At 44.5% G+C, this 16,180-nt stretch overlaps 1 protein-coding gene across 8 annotated transcripts in view; it reads right to left on the bottom strand.

Annotated features, from left to right (window-relative positions):
* GPBP1 (GC-rich promoter binding protein 1) overlaps nucleotides 1-13,553 on the bottom strand; it is a 91,010-nt gene extending 77,457 nt beyond the window's left edge. Inside the window, exons 1-2 of one of the 8 annotated variants that reach the window (XM_032145530.2) lie at nucleotides 13,465-13,553; nucleotides 10,995-11,944 (exon numbers count right to left, since the gene is read on the bottom strand). The gene's annotated coding sequence lies outside the window, so the exon portion shown is untranslated. Of the gene's footprint in view, nucleotides 1-10,979; nucleotides 11,945-13,179; nucleotides 13,391-13,464 lie in introns of those variants that run through there. The other 7 variants (XM_032145532.2, XM_032145533.2, XM_058433828.1 and 4 more) reach the window with 7 other exon arrangements.
* Nucleotides 13,554-16,180: the final 2,627 nt, after the last annotated feature.

The raw sequence follows: 16,180 nt of genomic DNA, 5'->3' as shown, positions 1-16,180 counted from the left end.
ATAATATATCATAGTAAATAAGTTGATACTTTTACATCCTACTTTCTTATTTCCAGTATACAAATGTTGTCATTTTCTAAGTATGCTCAAGTATGAATTAGATATCTAACATTTCAAGCCACTTAAAAGACTGATATACAAATTCAAGATGACATTATTTTGCAACAGGTCTTACTTCACACACCCACAAAAACAATTTCCCTGTTGCTCCAAATTTCCTATAAAATATTTTAGAAAATGTAAGACATCCAATGTTAAAGCAGAAAAAAAATCAAATACTATTTATGGACTAGCATTCCATGGAATTAGCATAATACATACACACACACACACACACACACGTGCACACACACACACACACACACAAACTTCTCTCTCAATGAGTCCAGAAATAGACACACATAATTTGATTTTCATCACAGAAATTTCAAGGTGATTCAATGGGAAACAAAATCTTTTCAACAAATGAAACTTGCACAACTGGACATTTACATGGAAAAAAATGGGGGGGTGGTCACAGTGGCTCTCGCCTGTAATCCCAATACTTTGGGAGGCCAATGCAGGAGGATCCCATGAGTCCAGTAATTTGAGACCAGTCTGGGCAACACAGTGAGACTCCGTTTCCACAAAAAAAATTTAAAAATTAGCCAGGTGTAGTGGCACACACCCGTAATCTCAACTACTCAAGAGGTTGAGGTAGGAGGATCGTTCCAGCCCAGGAAGTCAAAGCTGCAGGGAGCTGTAATTACGCCACTGCACTCCAGCCTGGGTGACAGAGCGAGACCCTGTGTACCCCACCCCCCAAAAATTGAACATCTTTTTATCACACCACATGCAAAAAATTCAAAATGAATCAAAGACCTGAAAGGTAAGAACGAAATTACAAAACTAGAAAACAGGAGAAAACCCTATGACCTTGGGTTAGGCAATGATTTCTTAGGACACAAAAGCACAAACCATGAAAGAAAAAAAAAAAATTTTTTTTTTTAAAGAGGCAAGGTCCCACTCTGTCACCCAGACCAGAGTGCAGTGCCGCAATCATAGCTCACTACAGGCTTGAACTCCTGGGCTCAAGCAAACCTGCCACCTCGGTCTCTCAAGCAGCTGAGGTATGCCACCATGCCCACTTAATTTAAATTTTTTGGAGAATAAGCTTCTTACAGTATGTTGCCCAGGCTGGTCTTGAACGTCCAGCACAAAAGGATTCTCCAGCCTCAGCCTCCAAAAGTACTGAGATTAAAGGCATGAGCCACCAGGCATTTTATTTCAGTATTTAAAATTTTTGCTCTTCAAAAGACACTGTATCAAGAAAATGAAAACAAACCACAGTCTGAGAGAAATTATTTGTAAAGCATGTATCCAAAATATATGAAGAATTCTCACAATTCATTAAGACAACCCAATTTTGTTTCTTTTTTTTTTTTTAAGACAAGGTTCACTCTCATCGTCCAGGCTGGAGTGTAATGGTGTCATCTCCATTCACTGCAACACTCTACCTCCTGGGCTCAAGCCTCCTCCGGAGTAGCTGGGACTGCAGGGGGCACGCCACTGTGCCAGGCTTACTTTTACACTTTTTGTAAAGACAGGGTTTCACCATGTTGTCCAGGCTGGTCTCAAACTCCTGGGCTCAAGCGATCTGCCCACCTCAGCTTCCCAAAGTGCTGGCATTACAGGCATGAAGCACCGTGCTCGGGCCCCAGGTTTTTTTTAAACAGGCAAACTATTTGAACAGACACTTCACCAAAACACACGGAAAAATACTATCATTATTAGGGAAATGCAAATTAAAGACATAATGCTAATTCCAACAATACACAATAGTTAAAATTTAAAAGACATAACCAGCCAGGCGTAGTGGCTCACGCCTGTAAGCCTAGCACTGTAGGAGGCTGAGGTGGGCGGATCATCTGAGGTCAGGAGTTCCAGATCAGCCTGACCAATATGATGAAACCCCACTTCTACTAAAAACACAAAAATTAGCCGGGCATGGTGGCATGTGCCTGTAATCCCAGCTACTCAGACGCTGAGACAGGAGAATCACTTAAATCCAGTAGGCGGGGATTGCAGTGAGCCGAGATCGCACCATTGCACTCCAGCCTGGGCAACAAGAGTGACACTCTGTCTTAAGAAAAAAAAAAAAAAAAAAAGACCTAACCAAAGATGGTTGCCAAAAACAAATTTTACAGAGGGCTGGTGATAACAACTAACACGCATTGCTGGTGGGAAGGCACACAATTCACATGACCCAGGCAGTTCTGCTGGGGATTTTCATATGAGAAATGAAAACTTAAGTCCACACCAAGTCCTATGCACAAGTGTTCCTATTCACTTTATTTGCAACAGCCGAAAACTGGAAACAAACAAAATGTCTCTGAACGAGAGAATAGATAAACAAATTGTGGTATAACCACATAAGACAGTACTATTTAGCAATAATAAAAATCAACTAAGATGTCCCCATAGGGAGTTAATAAATAAAATGAAATAAAAAGATCAACTACAATACATGAAACAACACACATGAAAGGCTAATCCACTGTAAAATTCCTTTGACATTCCGGAAAATACCCAATACGAAAGGACTTCGATACTAAACAGACTGGGACTTTACAGGGACTGAGGATGATGGGTGAGGACACAAGGTAACTTTTTGGGGTGATGAAAATATTCTATATTCTGATTGTGCAATTACACAACTGTATACACTTTAAAGAATTTTCTTGTTATTGATGCAGTTTGGATGTCTGTCCCATGAGATATCCAATAAGATCCCCAATGTTGAAGGCGGCACCTAGTGCCAGGTGTTGAATTGTGCAAGCGGATCCCTCCTGAATGGCTTAGCACCAACCCCTTGGTGATGAGTTCTTGCTGATAGTTCACCAGAGAGCTGTTTTAAAGAGTGTGTGGCACCTCCCCCCTCACTCCTGCTCCCTCTTGCCATGTGACATGCCTGCTCCAGCTATGCCATTATTCTAAGCTCCCTGAGGCCTCACCAGAAGCCAAGCAGATGCCACTACCAAGCTTCCTACATAGCCTGCTGAACCAAGAGCCAATAAAACCATTTTTCTCTATAAATTATCCAGTCTCAGGTATTTCTTCAAAACAACACAAAAACAGACTAACAAAGTTATGTACATTACACCCCAATAAACTTAATTTTTTTTACCCTTGAGAGTGTGTCTCAATCTGTCACCCAGGCTGAATTGCAGTGGCACGATCTCGGCTCACTGCAACCTCCATCTCCCAGGTTCAAGTGATTCTCCTGCCTCAGCCTCCCAAGTAGCTGGGATTACAGGTACGCACCACCATGCCCGGCTAATTTTTGTATTTTTAGTAAAGACAGGGTTTCACCATGCTGGCCAGGCTGGTCTCAAATTCCTGGGTTCAAGGGATCCACCAGCCTTAGCCTTCCAAAATTCTGAGACATAGCAGAAGCCTGTCTCTACAAAAAATAAAAAATTCGCTGGACATGGCAGCACTCACCTGTGGTCCCAGCTACTTAGAAGGCTGATGTGAAAGAAAGGATCACCTGCGTCTGGGAGGTCGAGGCTACAGTGAACTGTGATGGCACCACTGCCCTCCAGCCTGGGTGACAGAGTGAGACCCTGTCTCCAAAAAAAAAGGAATTCATATCCCCCCCATATTAAAAAATATTAGCTATCAACTCTTGAAATGTTAATTTTAATACAGAAGCATAAAATAGTATTTCCCTTATACTACACTTTCACCGTAATTTTTTTTTTTTTTGAGATGGGGATGTTCTCGGCGCATAGGCTAGATTGCAGCGGTACAACCATAGCTCACTACCATCTTAAATTCCAGGACTCAAATGACCCTCCCACCTCAGCCTCCCAAGTAGCTGGGACTACAAGGCGCACCACTGACCTGGGCTAATTTCTAAATTTTCTGTGCTGGATTACAGGTGTATGCCACAAACCAAGCCCAGGTTCTCAGTTTCGGAGAAAGGATAACTTAAGAGTTGTACATATGTATGTATGTATGTATGTATGTATGTATGTATGTTTTTATTTATTTAGAGACAGAGTTTTTATTCTTGTCACCCAGGCTGGAGTGCAATGGCATGATCTCGGCTCACTGCAACCTCTGCCTCCTGGGTTCAAGCAATTCTCCCGCCTCAGCCTCTCAAGTAGCTGGGATTACAGGCATGTGCCACCATGCCCAGCAAATTTTTTGTATTTTTATTAGAGAAGGGGTTTCACCACGTTGGTCAGGCTGGTCTTGAACTCCTGACCTCAGGTGATCCACCCGCTTCGGCCTCCCAAAGTGCTGGGATTACAGGCATGAGCCACCATGCCTGGCAACTAAGAGTTTTAAAAACTTATTTTTGCATAAAAAGTGTAGGAAAAAAATTTAAATATGGCTTTAAAATATAATTTGAAAACTGAATTAAGAATTAAAGGGGGCCAGGCGCAGTGGCTCATGCCTGTAATCCCAACAGTTTGGGAGGCCAAGACAGAAGGAACACTTGAGATTAGGAGTTCGAGACTAGCCTGGGAAACATAACAAGACTCTCTACAAAACAAAAAAAATTAGCGAAGCATGGTGACATGCACCTGTAGTCCCAGCTACTTGGGAGGCTGAGGCAGGAGGACTGCTTAAGCCTAGGAGGTCGAGATGGCAGTGAGCCGTGACTGCACCACTGCACTCCAGCCTGGGTGACAGAGTGACACCTTGTCTCAAAAATAAATAAATAAGAATTAAAGAGAAGAAGCCGGGTGCAGTGGCTCACGCCTGTAATCCCAGCACTTTGGGAGGCCGAGGCAGGTGGATCACGACGTCAGGAGTTCAAGACCAGCCTGGCCAACATGGTGAAACCTCATCTCTACTAAAAATACAAAAATTAGCTAAATATGGTGCCAGGCGCCTATAATCCCAGCTACTCGGGAGGCTGAGGCAGGAGAATCACTTGAACCCAGGAGTTGGAGATTGCAGTGAACCGAGATCACGCCACTGCACCCCAGCCTGGGCAACAGAGTGAGACTCCATCTCAAAAAAAAAAAAAAGGCCAGGCACAGAGGCTCATGGCTATGATCCCAGCATTTTGGGAGGCTGAGGTGGGCAGATCACTTCAGGTCAGGAGTTCAAGACCAGCCTGGCCAACATGGTGAAACCCCATCTCTATTAAAAATACAAAACTTAGCCAGGCCTGATGGCAGGTGCCTGTAATCTCAGCTACTAGGGAGGCTGAGGCAGAAGAAGCGCTTGAGCCCGGGAGGCGGAGGTTGCAGTGAGCCAACATCATGCCACTGCACTCCAGCCTGGGCAAGAGGAAGACTCCGTCTCAAAAAAATTAATAAAATAATTAAAGGGAAGAAAATGGAAAGACCAAAAGCACTGTACCCACCAAGCTGTGAACAGAATAATAACTAAAGAACAAGAAACTAAATGACGTATCTTGTACATAAAAAGATGCAGAAACTAGCAATTATTTGCAGGGTTATACAGCAAATCTGTTAACTATTCTGATGGGTGGGACAGCTGACAAAATGGGAAAAGCAAGCAGGTAAAAACTGAAAAACAGAGTCACAACCACGAAACAGTTTACCAGTAAGTATTAACATTTTGTTTTTCAACATTTCTGTTGAAGGTAATGGACCTACTTTCCAGAAAAATGCATTGAAATGCCCACAAAATTATCAATTTCAAAGAATTCTCAGAAACCACTGTCTCAGCCGGGCACGGTGGCTCACACCTGTAATTCCAGCACTTTGGGAGGCCGAGGCGGGTGGAACACCTGAGGTCAGGAGTTTGAAAAGAGATGTATTCCCTGCCTCCGCACCCCCCCCCCTTTTTTTTTTTTAAATGTTCCCTAGGCTTTTTCAAACTCCTGGGCTCCAGTGAGCCTTGTGCCTCAGGCTCCCAAAGTGTTAGGATAATAGGCATGAGCCACCATGCCCTGCCCCCTCACCCCTTTTTTAAATAGTATTTTGTATGTCAGAGGTTCTTTTTGAGACAGTCTTGTTTTGTCACCCCAAGCTGGAGTGCAGTGGCGCGATCGCAGCGCCAAAAATACCGAGGCGTCTGGCCTCTTCTCTTTAATTCTTATTTATTTTTGAGGCAAGGTGTCACTCTGCAACCCAGGCTGGAGTGCAGTGGTGCAATCACCGCTTACTGCCATCTCGACTTCCTAGGCTCAAGCAGTCCTCCTTCCTCAGCCTTCCAAGTAGCTAGGACTACAGGCGCATGTCACCATGCTCAGCTAATTTTTTTTATGTTTTGTAGAGAGAGAGAGTCTTGTTATGTTTCCCAGGCTAGTCTCGAACTCCTAATCTCAAGTGTTCCTCCTACCTTGGCCTCCCAAACTGTTGGGATTACAGGCATGAGCCACTGCGCCTGGCCCCCTTTAATTCTTAATTCAGTTTTCAAATTATATTTTAAAGCCATATTTAAATTTGTTGAGGAGGGTGGATCACCTGAGATCAGGAGTTGGAGACCAGCCTGACCAACATGGGGAAACCCCATCTCTACTAAAAATCCAAAAATTAGCTGGGCATGGTGGTGGGCACCTGTAATCCCAGCTACTTGAGAGGCTGAGACAGGAAAATCGCTTGGACCCGGGAGGCGGAGATTGCAATGAGCTGAGATTGTGCCATTGCACTCCAGCATGAGTGACAGAGCGAGACTCTGTCTCAAAACAAAAAAACCCCCAAAAAATCTTTACATCTGCATTACACTTCACAATTTACAAAAACCCTCCATATACATTTCCATCAATTTAATGAAGAAACAAAGGCCTAAAAAAGTTAGGTGAACATACAGTCACACAGGCATTTTTCTAGATATTCCATATCCTAAACCAAGTTCCCTTCCAAACCCTCAGCCATGACCCTTTTTCTACATCACCTTACCCGGATCTAAACTGTTACCTAAACATTGATAGATCTAAACATTGTTACCTAAACATTTGATAAACATTTTTATCAAAAAAAAACAGAAAAGATGGTTTGGTTAAACAAAGTTAAATAATCTGACCAGGTGCAGTGGCTCATGCCTATAATCCCAGCACTTTGGGAGGCTGAGGCAGGTGATCACCTGACCTGAGGTCAGGAGTTCGAGACCAGCCTGGCCAACATGACAAACCCCCCATCTCTACAAAAAATACAAAAAATTAGCTGGGCGTCGCAGCGGAGACCTGTAATCTCAGCTACTTGGGAGGCTGAGGCCTAAGAATCACTTGAACCCGGGATGCGGATGTCACAGTGAGCGGAGATCGTGACACTGCATTCCAGCCTGGGTGACAGCAAAAGTCTCTCAGAAAAAAAAGTTAAATAATCTGGCCTGGTTTTAAAATCTATCCTCACTTGCTTATTTTACTTTCAGATTAGAAGTCCTCCTCAATTATCCCTTTCTTGTAACTCTCCCCAGTTTTTTTTTCCTACTCACTCTTCCTGTTCTTTCTCCATTACTCTTCCCTTCCTCAATTTTAACATATCAGCAGCTTCAAGCACAAAAATCCATGTAACTATTTCAACTCAAAAACAGAGACAAGGGGCCGGGCCCAGTAGCTCACACCCATAAACCCAGCATATTGGGAGGCAGAGGTGGGCAGACACCTAAAGTCAGGAGTTTGAGAACAGCCTGACCAATATGGTGAAATCCCGTCTTCTAAAAATACAGTATTAGCCAGGCCTGGTGGCACATGCCGGTAATCCCAGCTACTCAGGAGTCTGAGGAGGCAGGAGAATTGATTGAACCGGGGAGGTAGAGGTTGCAGTGACACAATTGCACTCCAGCCTCGGCAACAAGTGTGAAACTTTGTCTCGAAAACACCCCCCCCAAAAAAAAAAAGAGACAAGGTAAAATAAAGCTATGCATTTAGCTCCATGTCTGGGGAAACAGGCTATGGGTGAAAAAGAAAAATACAAGGCCAGGTACTATGGCTCACGCCTATAATCCCAGCACTTTGGGAGGCCAAAGCAGAAGGAACCCTTGACCTCGGGAGGTCGAGGTTGCCTGAGCTACAATGGTGCCATTACACTCCGATCTGGGTAAGAGAGTGAGACCCTGTCTCAAACACACAGACACAGACACACACACACACACACACACACACTTAATTTTAGCTAACCAAAAATATCACCCAAATAGTTACTAGCAAATAGCAAAACAGTAGTATCTCTTAGTTTATTTCCAAACTCCATTAGCAGTCTGTAATCAACATCAACCAAAGAGAAGCAGTACATGAAAAAAAAAAAATATATCAAAGATAATGTTCAAATAAATGAATTAGTGAAGTAAAATCCCCAAGAAGGCAGTGTAAGTATGGCATAGTGCTGAGTATGTGCTCTGGAATCAGACCGCTTGAACATTTATTTGGTCAAGATTACAATTCTAAAAAAGTAACTTTCTCCCAGTCTCAGCCTCCCGAAATCTTAATTTTCTCATGAGTACCACCACAGTGACTATAACAGTACTTTCCTCACGGGATTAAGAATTAAAATATGCCACATAAATTACACAGCAAAACATATGACACCATCATCATCTATAAATGCTAGCCACTATGATTATTATTTTTAGACCTACAGTTTAAAAAGGGAGAAAAAAGGAAAATATAAAGAGTAGAAAAGATAAAAAGAAAAGTGGTGTAACTCCTAGGGAAAAGCAGCAGTCCAGCAATGGTTCCAATTACCAACAGGTGGAACTATTTCAATCTCCAGAAAATAAAATACTGAAAATATCTGTCAAAACGTTCAAGTAAATCTGTCCTTCAAGAACTGCTGTAAGCAAAGTTGACAAATGTTATAGACTATTCACAGATTAAAGTTAATTGTTAAAAACTCTGATCTCTGGAGTAATCTTTATCCTGACACTACTGCTTAGGGTAACAATATCAGTAATGGCAATTTAGAAGAAAACAAGGCTGGACGCGGTGGCTCATGCCTGTAATCCCAGCACTTTGGGAAGTGGAGGCGGGTGAATCACCTGAGGTCAGGAGTTCAAGGCCAGCCTGACCAACATGGTGAAACCCTGTCCCTACTAAAAATACAAAAAATTAGCCTGGCGTGGTGGCCGGCACCTGTAATCCAAGCTACTTGGGAGGCTGATGCAGAATCGCTTGAACCCAGGAGGCGGAGGTTGCAGTGAGCCGAGATTGCGCCACTGCACTCTAGCCTAGGCAGCCAACAAAGCAAGAGTCTGTCTCAAAAAAAAAAAATCACGAATAACAAATATTATGTAGTTTTCTAGGAAGAATGATCGTTTGACTCCAGTTCAACTTAATCATATTTAAGATGCATATTCTTAAGTAACTTGAAAAGTCATTGAATTGAGGAATGAACAAAATACAGGCTCTCCCAAGTGCAAGGGTGTGGAATGTTCTCACCAATTTTATAAATCAAGGTAGACACTCAATTAAAATTACTACACACAGGTCTGACAGAGAAAACACATATAACCTAGTCTATTATGACAAAGGGAATTACTGAACTCTCTAATATCAATTTCAGAGAAGAAAAACTCTCTATTTTACATTTACTACCACTTTCTATGGGAACTAGCAGGATTCAACAATTATTCGTTCAAAATAAACAACTGACAAGTTATTATGTTAGGCCATCTTGGTAAAGGGTTCAAAAATTGCAACCTCAGCCGGGCGCGTGGGCTCAGGCCTATAATCCCAGCACTTTGGGAAGCCAAGGCGCGAGGATCACCTGAGGTCAAGAGTTCGAGGCCAGCCTGACCAACAAGGTGAAAACTCGGGTCTCTACTAAAAGAAAAAGCAAAAATTGGCCAACCATGGTGGCGGGCACCTGTAATCCCAGCTACTTGGGAGGCTGAAGCAGGAGAATCGCTTGAACCTGGGAGGCAGAAGCTGCAGTGAGCCAAAATCATGCCATTGCACTCCATCCTGGGAAACAAGAGCGAAACTCGGTCTCAAAAAAAAAATTAGTCTTTCGTCTCAGAAAGACAATTAATTGAAATACCCTCTAATTTTAGTTATACTCATGTGTTCACTAATATTAATTGCCTAAAAATTAAATTTTGTCATTAGTCAAAAAGGAAAAAAATTAAATTTTAGTGTATCTCTTTAAAAAACACTAAATGCCTATGATTCACTGAAAAATTAAATGTAGTAACTAATGGTAACTAAAAACACCGTTTAATCCTGAAAAATACGAACATTAAAAGGTAACTCTCCCACCTGTCAAAACAATTTCTATTATAGCAATTAATAATTCACAACTTTAAAAAAAAAGCTTTGCTTATAAACTTAGGCCAGCATAACCTCTTGAGTGAAAAAAAAAAAAAACGTACAGTCATATTTTCTTAAGTTATTTTAAAGGTTCTTAATTCAGCTTGCTCAGTTCCTCTGAGCTTCTGGTCCTGGTAATACCGTCTTTTTTTGAAAGTAAAGAAATAATTTGAAATACAAAGCCATTTCAACAAAACGATTTCAAAAACTTAATTTCTATAACGGATTAATATGTTAGGAACAGCTATGGCTTACAATAAGCTAGTTCATGAAATACATTAAGAACTACTATCTGTAATATGACCAAACTATGTAACTCCAAATGCAACACTAAACTGCATTTGGAACGCGGTCTAAACTCACATTTGGAAAGTCAACTGGCTATCACGACACATGCATTTAGAATGCAAACTGGCTAGGAAGACACGTGGTGAATCATTTGTAGCATTTTTTCCTACCTTTCTACCACTATGAATGAATCTTCAAAGCCTAAGGCAATATATACTGGCCATATGAATTTAGCTTTTTACTACAAAGCACAAAAACTTGTAGCTTATGACTGTTTGAATCTGAAAAATTCCTAAGCCTTAAACGTTTTTTCTCTATTTCAGTTTACTCAGACAATGGTTAATAGTTGTTTTCAGACTGTCAAGGAAACTGAAAACAAGCAATATTACTGCAAGAAACTGAAAGGCTTCCAAGAATAACGTAGGATAAACTCGACTCTCATTTCAGTTTACAAATGAACATTTGATTTGCTCACCATAATAGTACTTACAAATTCCAACAGGACTGCACAGGAAGGTGTTGGTTTTTTCTCTGTAATCTTTGTTTTCCAGTTTGTATTTTTATTTTGTATCCTCTGAAATAATATCGAAGTTCTTTGAAGATACTTAACCTACGACTATTTGACATAGAGTTACTTCAAGTCAGCTACCCATACTTCTGTTTTAAAGTTTTCATATGGCTATCTCCCGAATTAGCCAAGTTCTTTAGATTTAAGATCAAAGTCTTCTTTATTATTCCATGTACTTGCCACTGTTGGACTTGACCACTCCAGATGAAATATCCAATTTACGAGCCAAAAAGCAAAAACAAAAAGAAAATTTCACATCTGAAGAGCATTCCTAAACATCAGCATATACAGAGACACACATAGCTATCTCAATACTACCATGCTGCCGGGAAACTGCAACATCTTAAATTTCCACGTAAATAAAAGATAAAAGGAAAAAAACTCTGTATTCTTTCAATGTCTTCATTCAGAAAAAGTGTCCCATTGTGACATGAAAGAGCTGAAGTCAAAAATTCCTAAAACTTTCAATAAAGGTAAAAATAAACTGCCATGAAACTTCAGCAATACTCAGTCATTTGAAACTGCTGAAACTACTCAGTACACAAATCAACGTCTCTCAGTTTCGGCTGAAGAACCCCAACAACGGGGTGGGGGAAGGGGAGGCAAAAATTACCACCAGCTGAAATACTGTAACCAGTTATATAATCCGTTTGAACCAAAATACTGAAGAAATGCTGCCTGGGTCTCTTTTTAAGTAGCTTGCTGAATTGTTCACTATCAATTCACTTCATAGACGATTCTTGCCAATTTTAATAAACTTCTGGGGCAAAATTATCCAAAAACACTGTAAATCCAAAATGGCCACTTAAAATATCCGGGGCCTTCTACACAAAACCTAGAAGATGATCTTCATATCTGAGTAATTCAATCACCTGTAAAAGTTATAAAAAAAATTATATACTGAGTTTTGATTTTGACCTAAAAAAATCAATCCCCAACTTAAAAAGTCAACCTCTGGAGAGAAAATCACTTCTATATAACCCTACAGGAGCCTGGAAAAGGGCTTTACCCAAGCAAGCACCCGATAAAAGTCTACTGAATGAACAAGACATCGGAGTAGAGGGAGGGAAAAATGGTAGGTGACGGTATTACAGAGGGCAAGGACAGATTTCACCTGGGAAGGGGTGCAGATCCCATGTTGGGGAATTATATAAGCAAACCTTCTCATACTTCTCGAATAAATTTTAAAACTATGAAATTGGCACATAATCTTACAACAGATCTCCAACCCTCTTCGATAGACCAAGGAAAGCGAAGACAGGTGTGCTGCCACGGAGCATTAGCGAATGTAACTCAGAGGTAAGTGTAAAGAGAAAGAGGCTCCCTCCAAATCAGAACGTCTACTAGAGGAGGCATATTCTCCCCCCAGTAAGGCCAGAAAGGTGAACTAGAAGTAGGGCAAACCCGCTTCTTAAATTCTCCAGAGGAGACTTCCCCACTTCTGAGGGAGCAAAGGGCTAGAAAGTGTAGGTTCCGACTTCCTCGAATTAAGAAAACAGGTTTCTCCCAAAACTGAGGGGGTGGAAGGTAGAGGGGCCCTTTTCGTAAACCAAGGAATGGTTCTCTCCCAAAAGAGCACATGTCCCCTCAGACCCCACAGGACTCGGAGGAACAAAGTAGCCTTCCCCCGGGTCCACGGCAAGTGCCACGGACCTGGGAGAGGCGGGGAAAGCTGAGGCGCCGCTGAAGAAACCGCCGAAGGCCACAACTCGGCCTCGACTCCCTCAGCCCTGAGAGGGGTAGTGGTGCAAAAGCAGGCGGGCGTGTGCGAGAGGCCGGAGGAAGGAAGGCCGAGCACAGAGGGCGTCGGACTCGCTCTCAGCCTCCGCCAAACGCCAAACACCCCCCAACCAAGCCGCCGGGGCTAAACCACCCACCCCCTCCTCATAACCACCACCTCCGCTCCACCCGGGCCGAGTCAATAGCTAGAGGGGCCTATCTGCGCCTCCCTCCCCTCTCACTCCTTGCTTCTCGCCGCCCCTCCGTCGGCGGGCAGCCTCACACCTCGCGCCACCAACGCCGCTCCCGGCCTCTCAAACCCCAACACGGACACGGGCACTCCCCTCCTCCCCCGGGCTCGGGCGTGGAGCCTAGAGGACGGTGTTACCTTCTGCCCCACCAGAGGTGCCCCTGGCCTGGGGGTGCCGCTGCGCCTGATCCCGGGAGAAGGTTTTCGGTACTTTGAATAATCCCCTTTTGCCGCTTTTCCCTCCCCCACAACCAGTCTCAGTCCCAAAATGGCGCCGACCCGATCCGCAATGTTCTGGGCCAAGTCTCGCGAGATCGTGGACAGTGGCGAGGCGGGGAACTAACTAGACGGGTTGAGAAGGAGGGGAAGGCGGGGCGAGGAGAAGGAGGGAGAAAGGGTGTGGAAGAAGCGGTGCTAACAAACCTACTGGGCGGGACACCAGGAAGAGCGCCTCCACCAGAGAACCTTCTGGCCCAAGCAACCGCTCACGCCGCGGTCAAAGAAGCTCCGCCCTCTACGTCGGGCGCCTGGGGGGAGGGGAGAAGGCGTGGCTAAGGCTGGGGGCGGGGCTTCGAGGAGGCCCCGGAGCAGGGGCGCGCGGGGGGCGGTGGCTCCACGCGGTGACGTCAGGAGCAGCTGGAGTCGGGGATTACCCCCTGCTGCTGACGTGAGGACGGTGAACAATCGGGAACGTTCGGTGGAAGGGGGAATTCCCCGCCGCTCCCTGAGGAGCCCCTCCTCCCGCACCTCCCCCAGCCCGGGGCTGCCTCGGAGTCCGGGCTGGTGGGGCCGTGCAGAGGGCGAGAGGGGGGTGCTGCGCCGGGAAGCGGCCGCGCAGGCTCGAGTGGCGCGCGCCGTAGCGTCTTCCCCAGCTCCAAGCTCCCGAAGCCGCGCCGCAGCTTCTCCGAGCTTCAAGCTGCGGAAGACGCTGCGGCGCACGCCCTTCGCTGGGTACCCTGCTCGGGCCTCGCGCTCGGGCCTAGGTGAATCGGCGCTCACGAGGCGCCTATGCCCAGCTCTGCGCAGGCGGAACGTCTGCCGAGCCGGCGCCGGAGCGATAGGGCACGCTGAGGGGATGCTCCACCGTGGCGTGCGAACGCGGACTGTGTCGGGCATGAGAGGTGCACACGGGAGTCCTGCGGCGGGGGAAAGCAGACGTGCGGGGAGCCAAGCCCAGACTCTCAGAGGGTAGAAATGGCTACTAGGTATAATCGTGCTAATTATTTTTCTTTCTACTAAATCTGCAGTAGGTGAATTATTTCTACAGCCAGAGTATCAGAACCACAGAGCCCATTCGAGATTTTAAAAAATCAGTATTATGTCAGTATTATGGTGTTCACAGTTGTTTCTCTAATTGTGACACGTTTTCGCCTTATAACCGTAGCCTCATTTTAACACCTGGGAAGTTGGCATTCTAGGAGAAAGAAAAATCACATTTGTTGAGAAGGAAGGTGGGGGGAGGTTGTCTCAAAGAGGGAAAGTCTGGAAAATAAAGATATTTGGCTGTTCGCCCTCCCCTAAGCCACAAGGACTTCATAACGTAGAAATTTTATAGTAGTTGTACATGCATTATGGGGTTTGTAGTTTAATGGAATGTTTCTAAAAGATACCTGAAAAACGGGTGGAACGTAAACTCACCAAAATTTACTGTCCCCAACGTTTTGTTTTAATCTTTATCGGGAGTTGGCCACTTTAAGCAATTAATAATGCCCCTCTGCGGGGCAAAGCAAAGGGAATTAACACTTGCTGGATGCCTTGCCCGTGCCAGGCATTTTAATGCTTGTATCACCCTCTGGGGTGAGTACTATTTTGCAGATAAGGAAACAGGATGAGATTGACGTGTTTAACGTTGCAGAATATGGAAGTTGGGCGCCACAACTTGGCTGTACCACATTTAAACTCAAGTCTATTAGGGGCTTGATCCGCTTTCTTTTCTCTACACCACATTGTTTCCGTATAAGCAACTTATGTGTTGGCAGAGGACCTGCTCGTGCTTTTATTTGTAAGCATGATATCAAACCAAGAAAAAATAAAGGAAACAAAAAAAAACCCAAGAATAAAACTGATAACTTGGACACACAATTTGTGCCTTTCATGTGACAGAAGACACTATAAAGTCGAACAACTAGTAGTGAAACAGAGAAACAATTGTAATAAATCACAAGCAAGTTAATATTTATATTCGGTTACCATCCTTAGCGTATGTCTTATTTGCATAATAAAATATAAAGAGCTCTTACAAATTGTTAAGAAAAAGATAACACCCACTCTTTTAAAAAGTTGAGGGCGGACCGGGCGCGGTGACTCACGCCTGTAATCCCAACACTTCAGGAGGCTGAGGCTGGAGGATCACGTGAGGTCAGGTGACCAAAACAGCGGAAACCCCCTCTCTACTAAAAATATAAATATTAGCTGGGCGTGGTGGTGGGCACCCGTAGTCCCAGCTACTAGGGAGGGTGAGGTATGAGAATCGCTTGAACCCAGGAGGGAGAAGTTGCAGTGAGCCAAGATTGCACCACTGCACTCAAGCCTGGGCGACAGAGTGAGACTGTGTCAAATAAAAACGTTTAGCCTGGGCGCGGTGGCACAGGCCTGTAATCCCAGCACTTTGGGAGGCCGAGGCGGGCGGATCACCTGAGGTCGCGAGTTCTAGACCAGCCTGAACAACTTGGAGAAACCCCGTCTCTACTAAAAATAACAAAATTAGGCCGGGCGCGGTGGCTCACGCTTGTAATCTCAGCACTTTGGGAGGCCGAGGCGGGCGGATCATGAGGTCAGGAGATCGAGACCATCCTGGCTAACACGGTGAAACCCCGTCTCTACTAAAAATACAAAATAAATTAGCCAGGCGTGGTGGCAGGCGTCTGTAGTCCCAGCTACTCGGGAGGTTGAGGCAGGAGAATGGCGTGAACCTGGGAGGCGGAGCTTGCAGTGAGCCGAGATCTCGCCACTGCACTCCAGCCTGGGCGACAGAGCGAGACTCCGTCTCAAAAAACAAAAACAAAAACAAAACAAAAAATATATATATACAAAATTAGGCGGGGCGTGGGAGCTCTGGCTCACGCCTCTAATCCCAGCACTTTGGGAAGCTGAGGCTGGCGACTCACTTGAGGTGAGGAGTTCAAGACTAGCTTGACCA

This window comes from Hylobates moloch, unplaced genomic scaffold, assembly GCF_009828535.3.
Source record: "Hylobates moloch isolate HMO894 unplaced genomic scaffold, HMol_V3 SCAFFOLD_23, whole genome shotgun sequence".
In the NCBI taxonomy this organism is placed as follows: domain Eukaryota; kingdom Metazoa; phylum Chordata; class Mammalia; order Primates; family Hylobatidae; genus Hylobates; species Hylobates moloch.
Note: the sequence above shows the minus strand (reverse complement) of the source record. Positions and strands in the feature narration are given on the sequence as shown.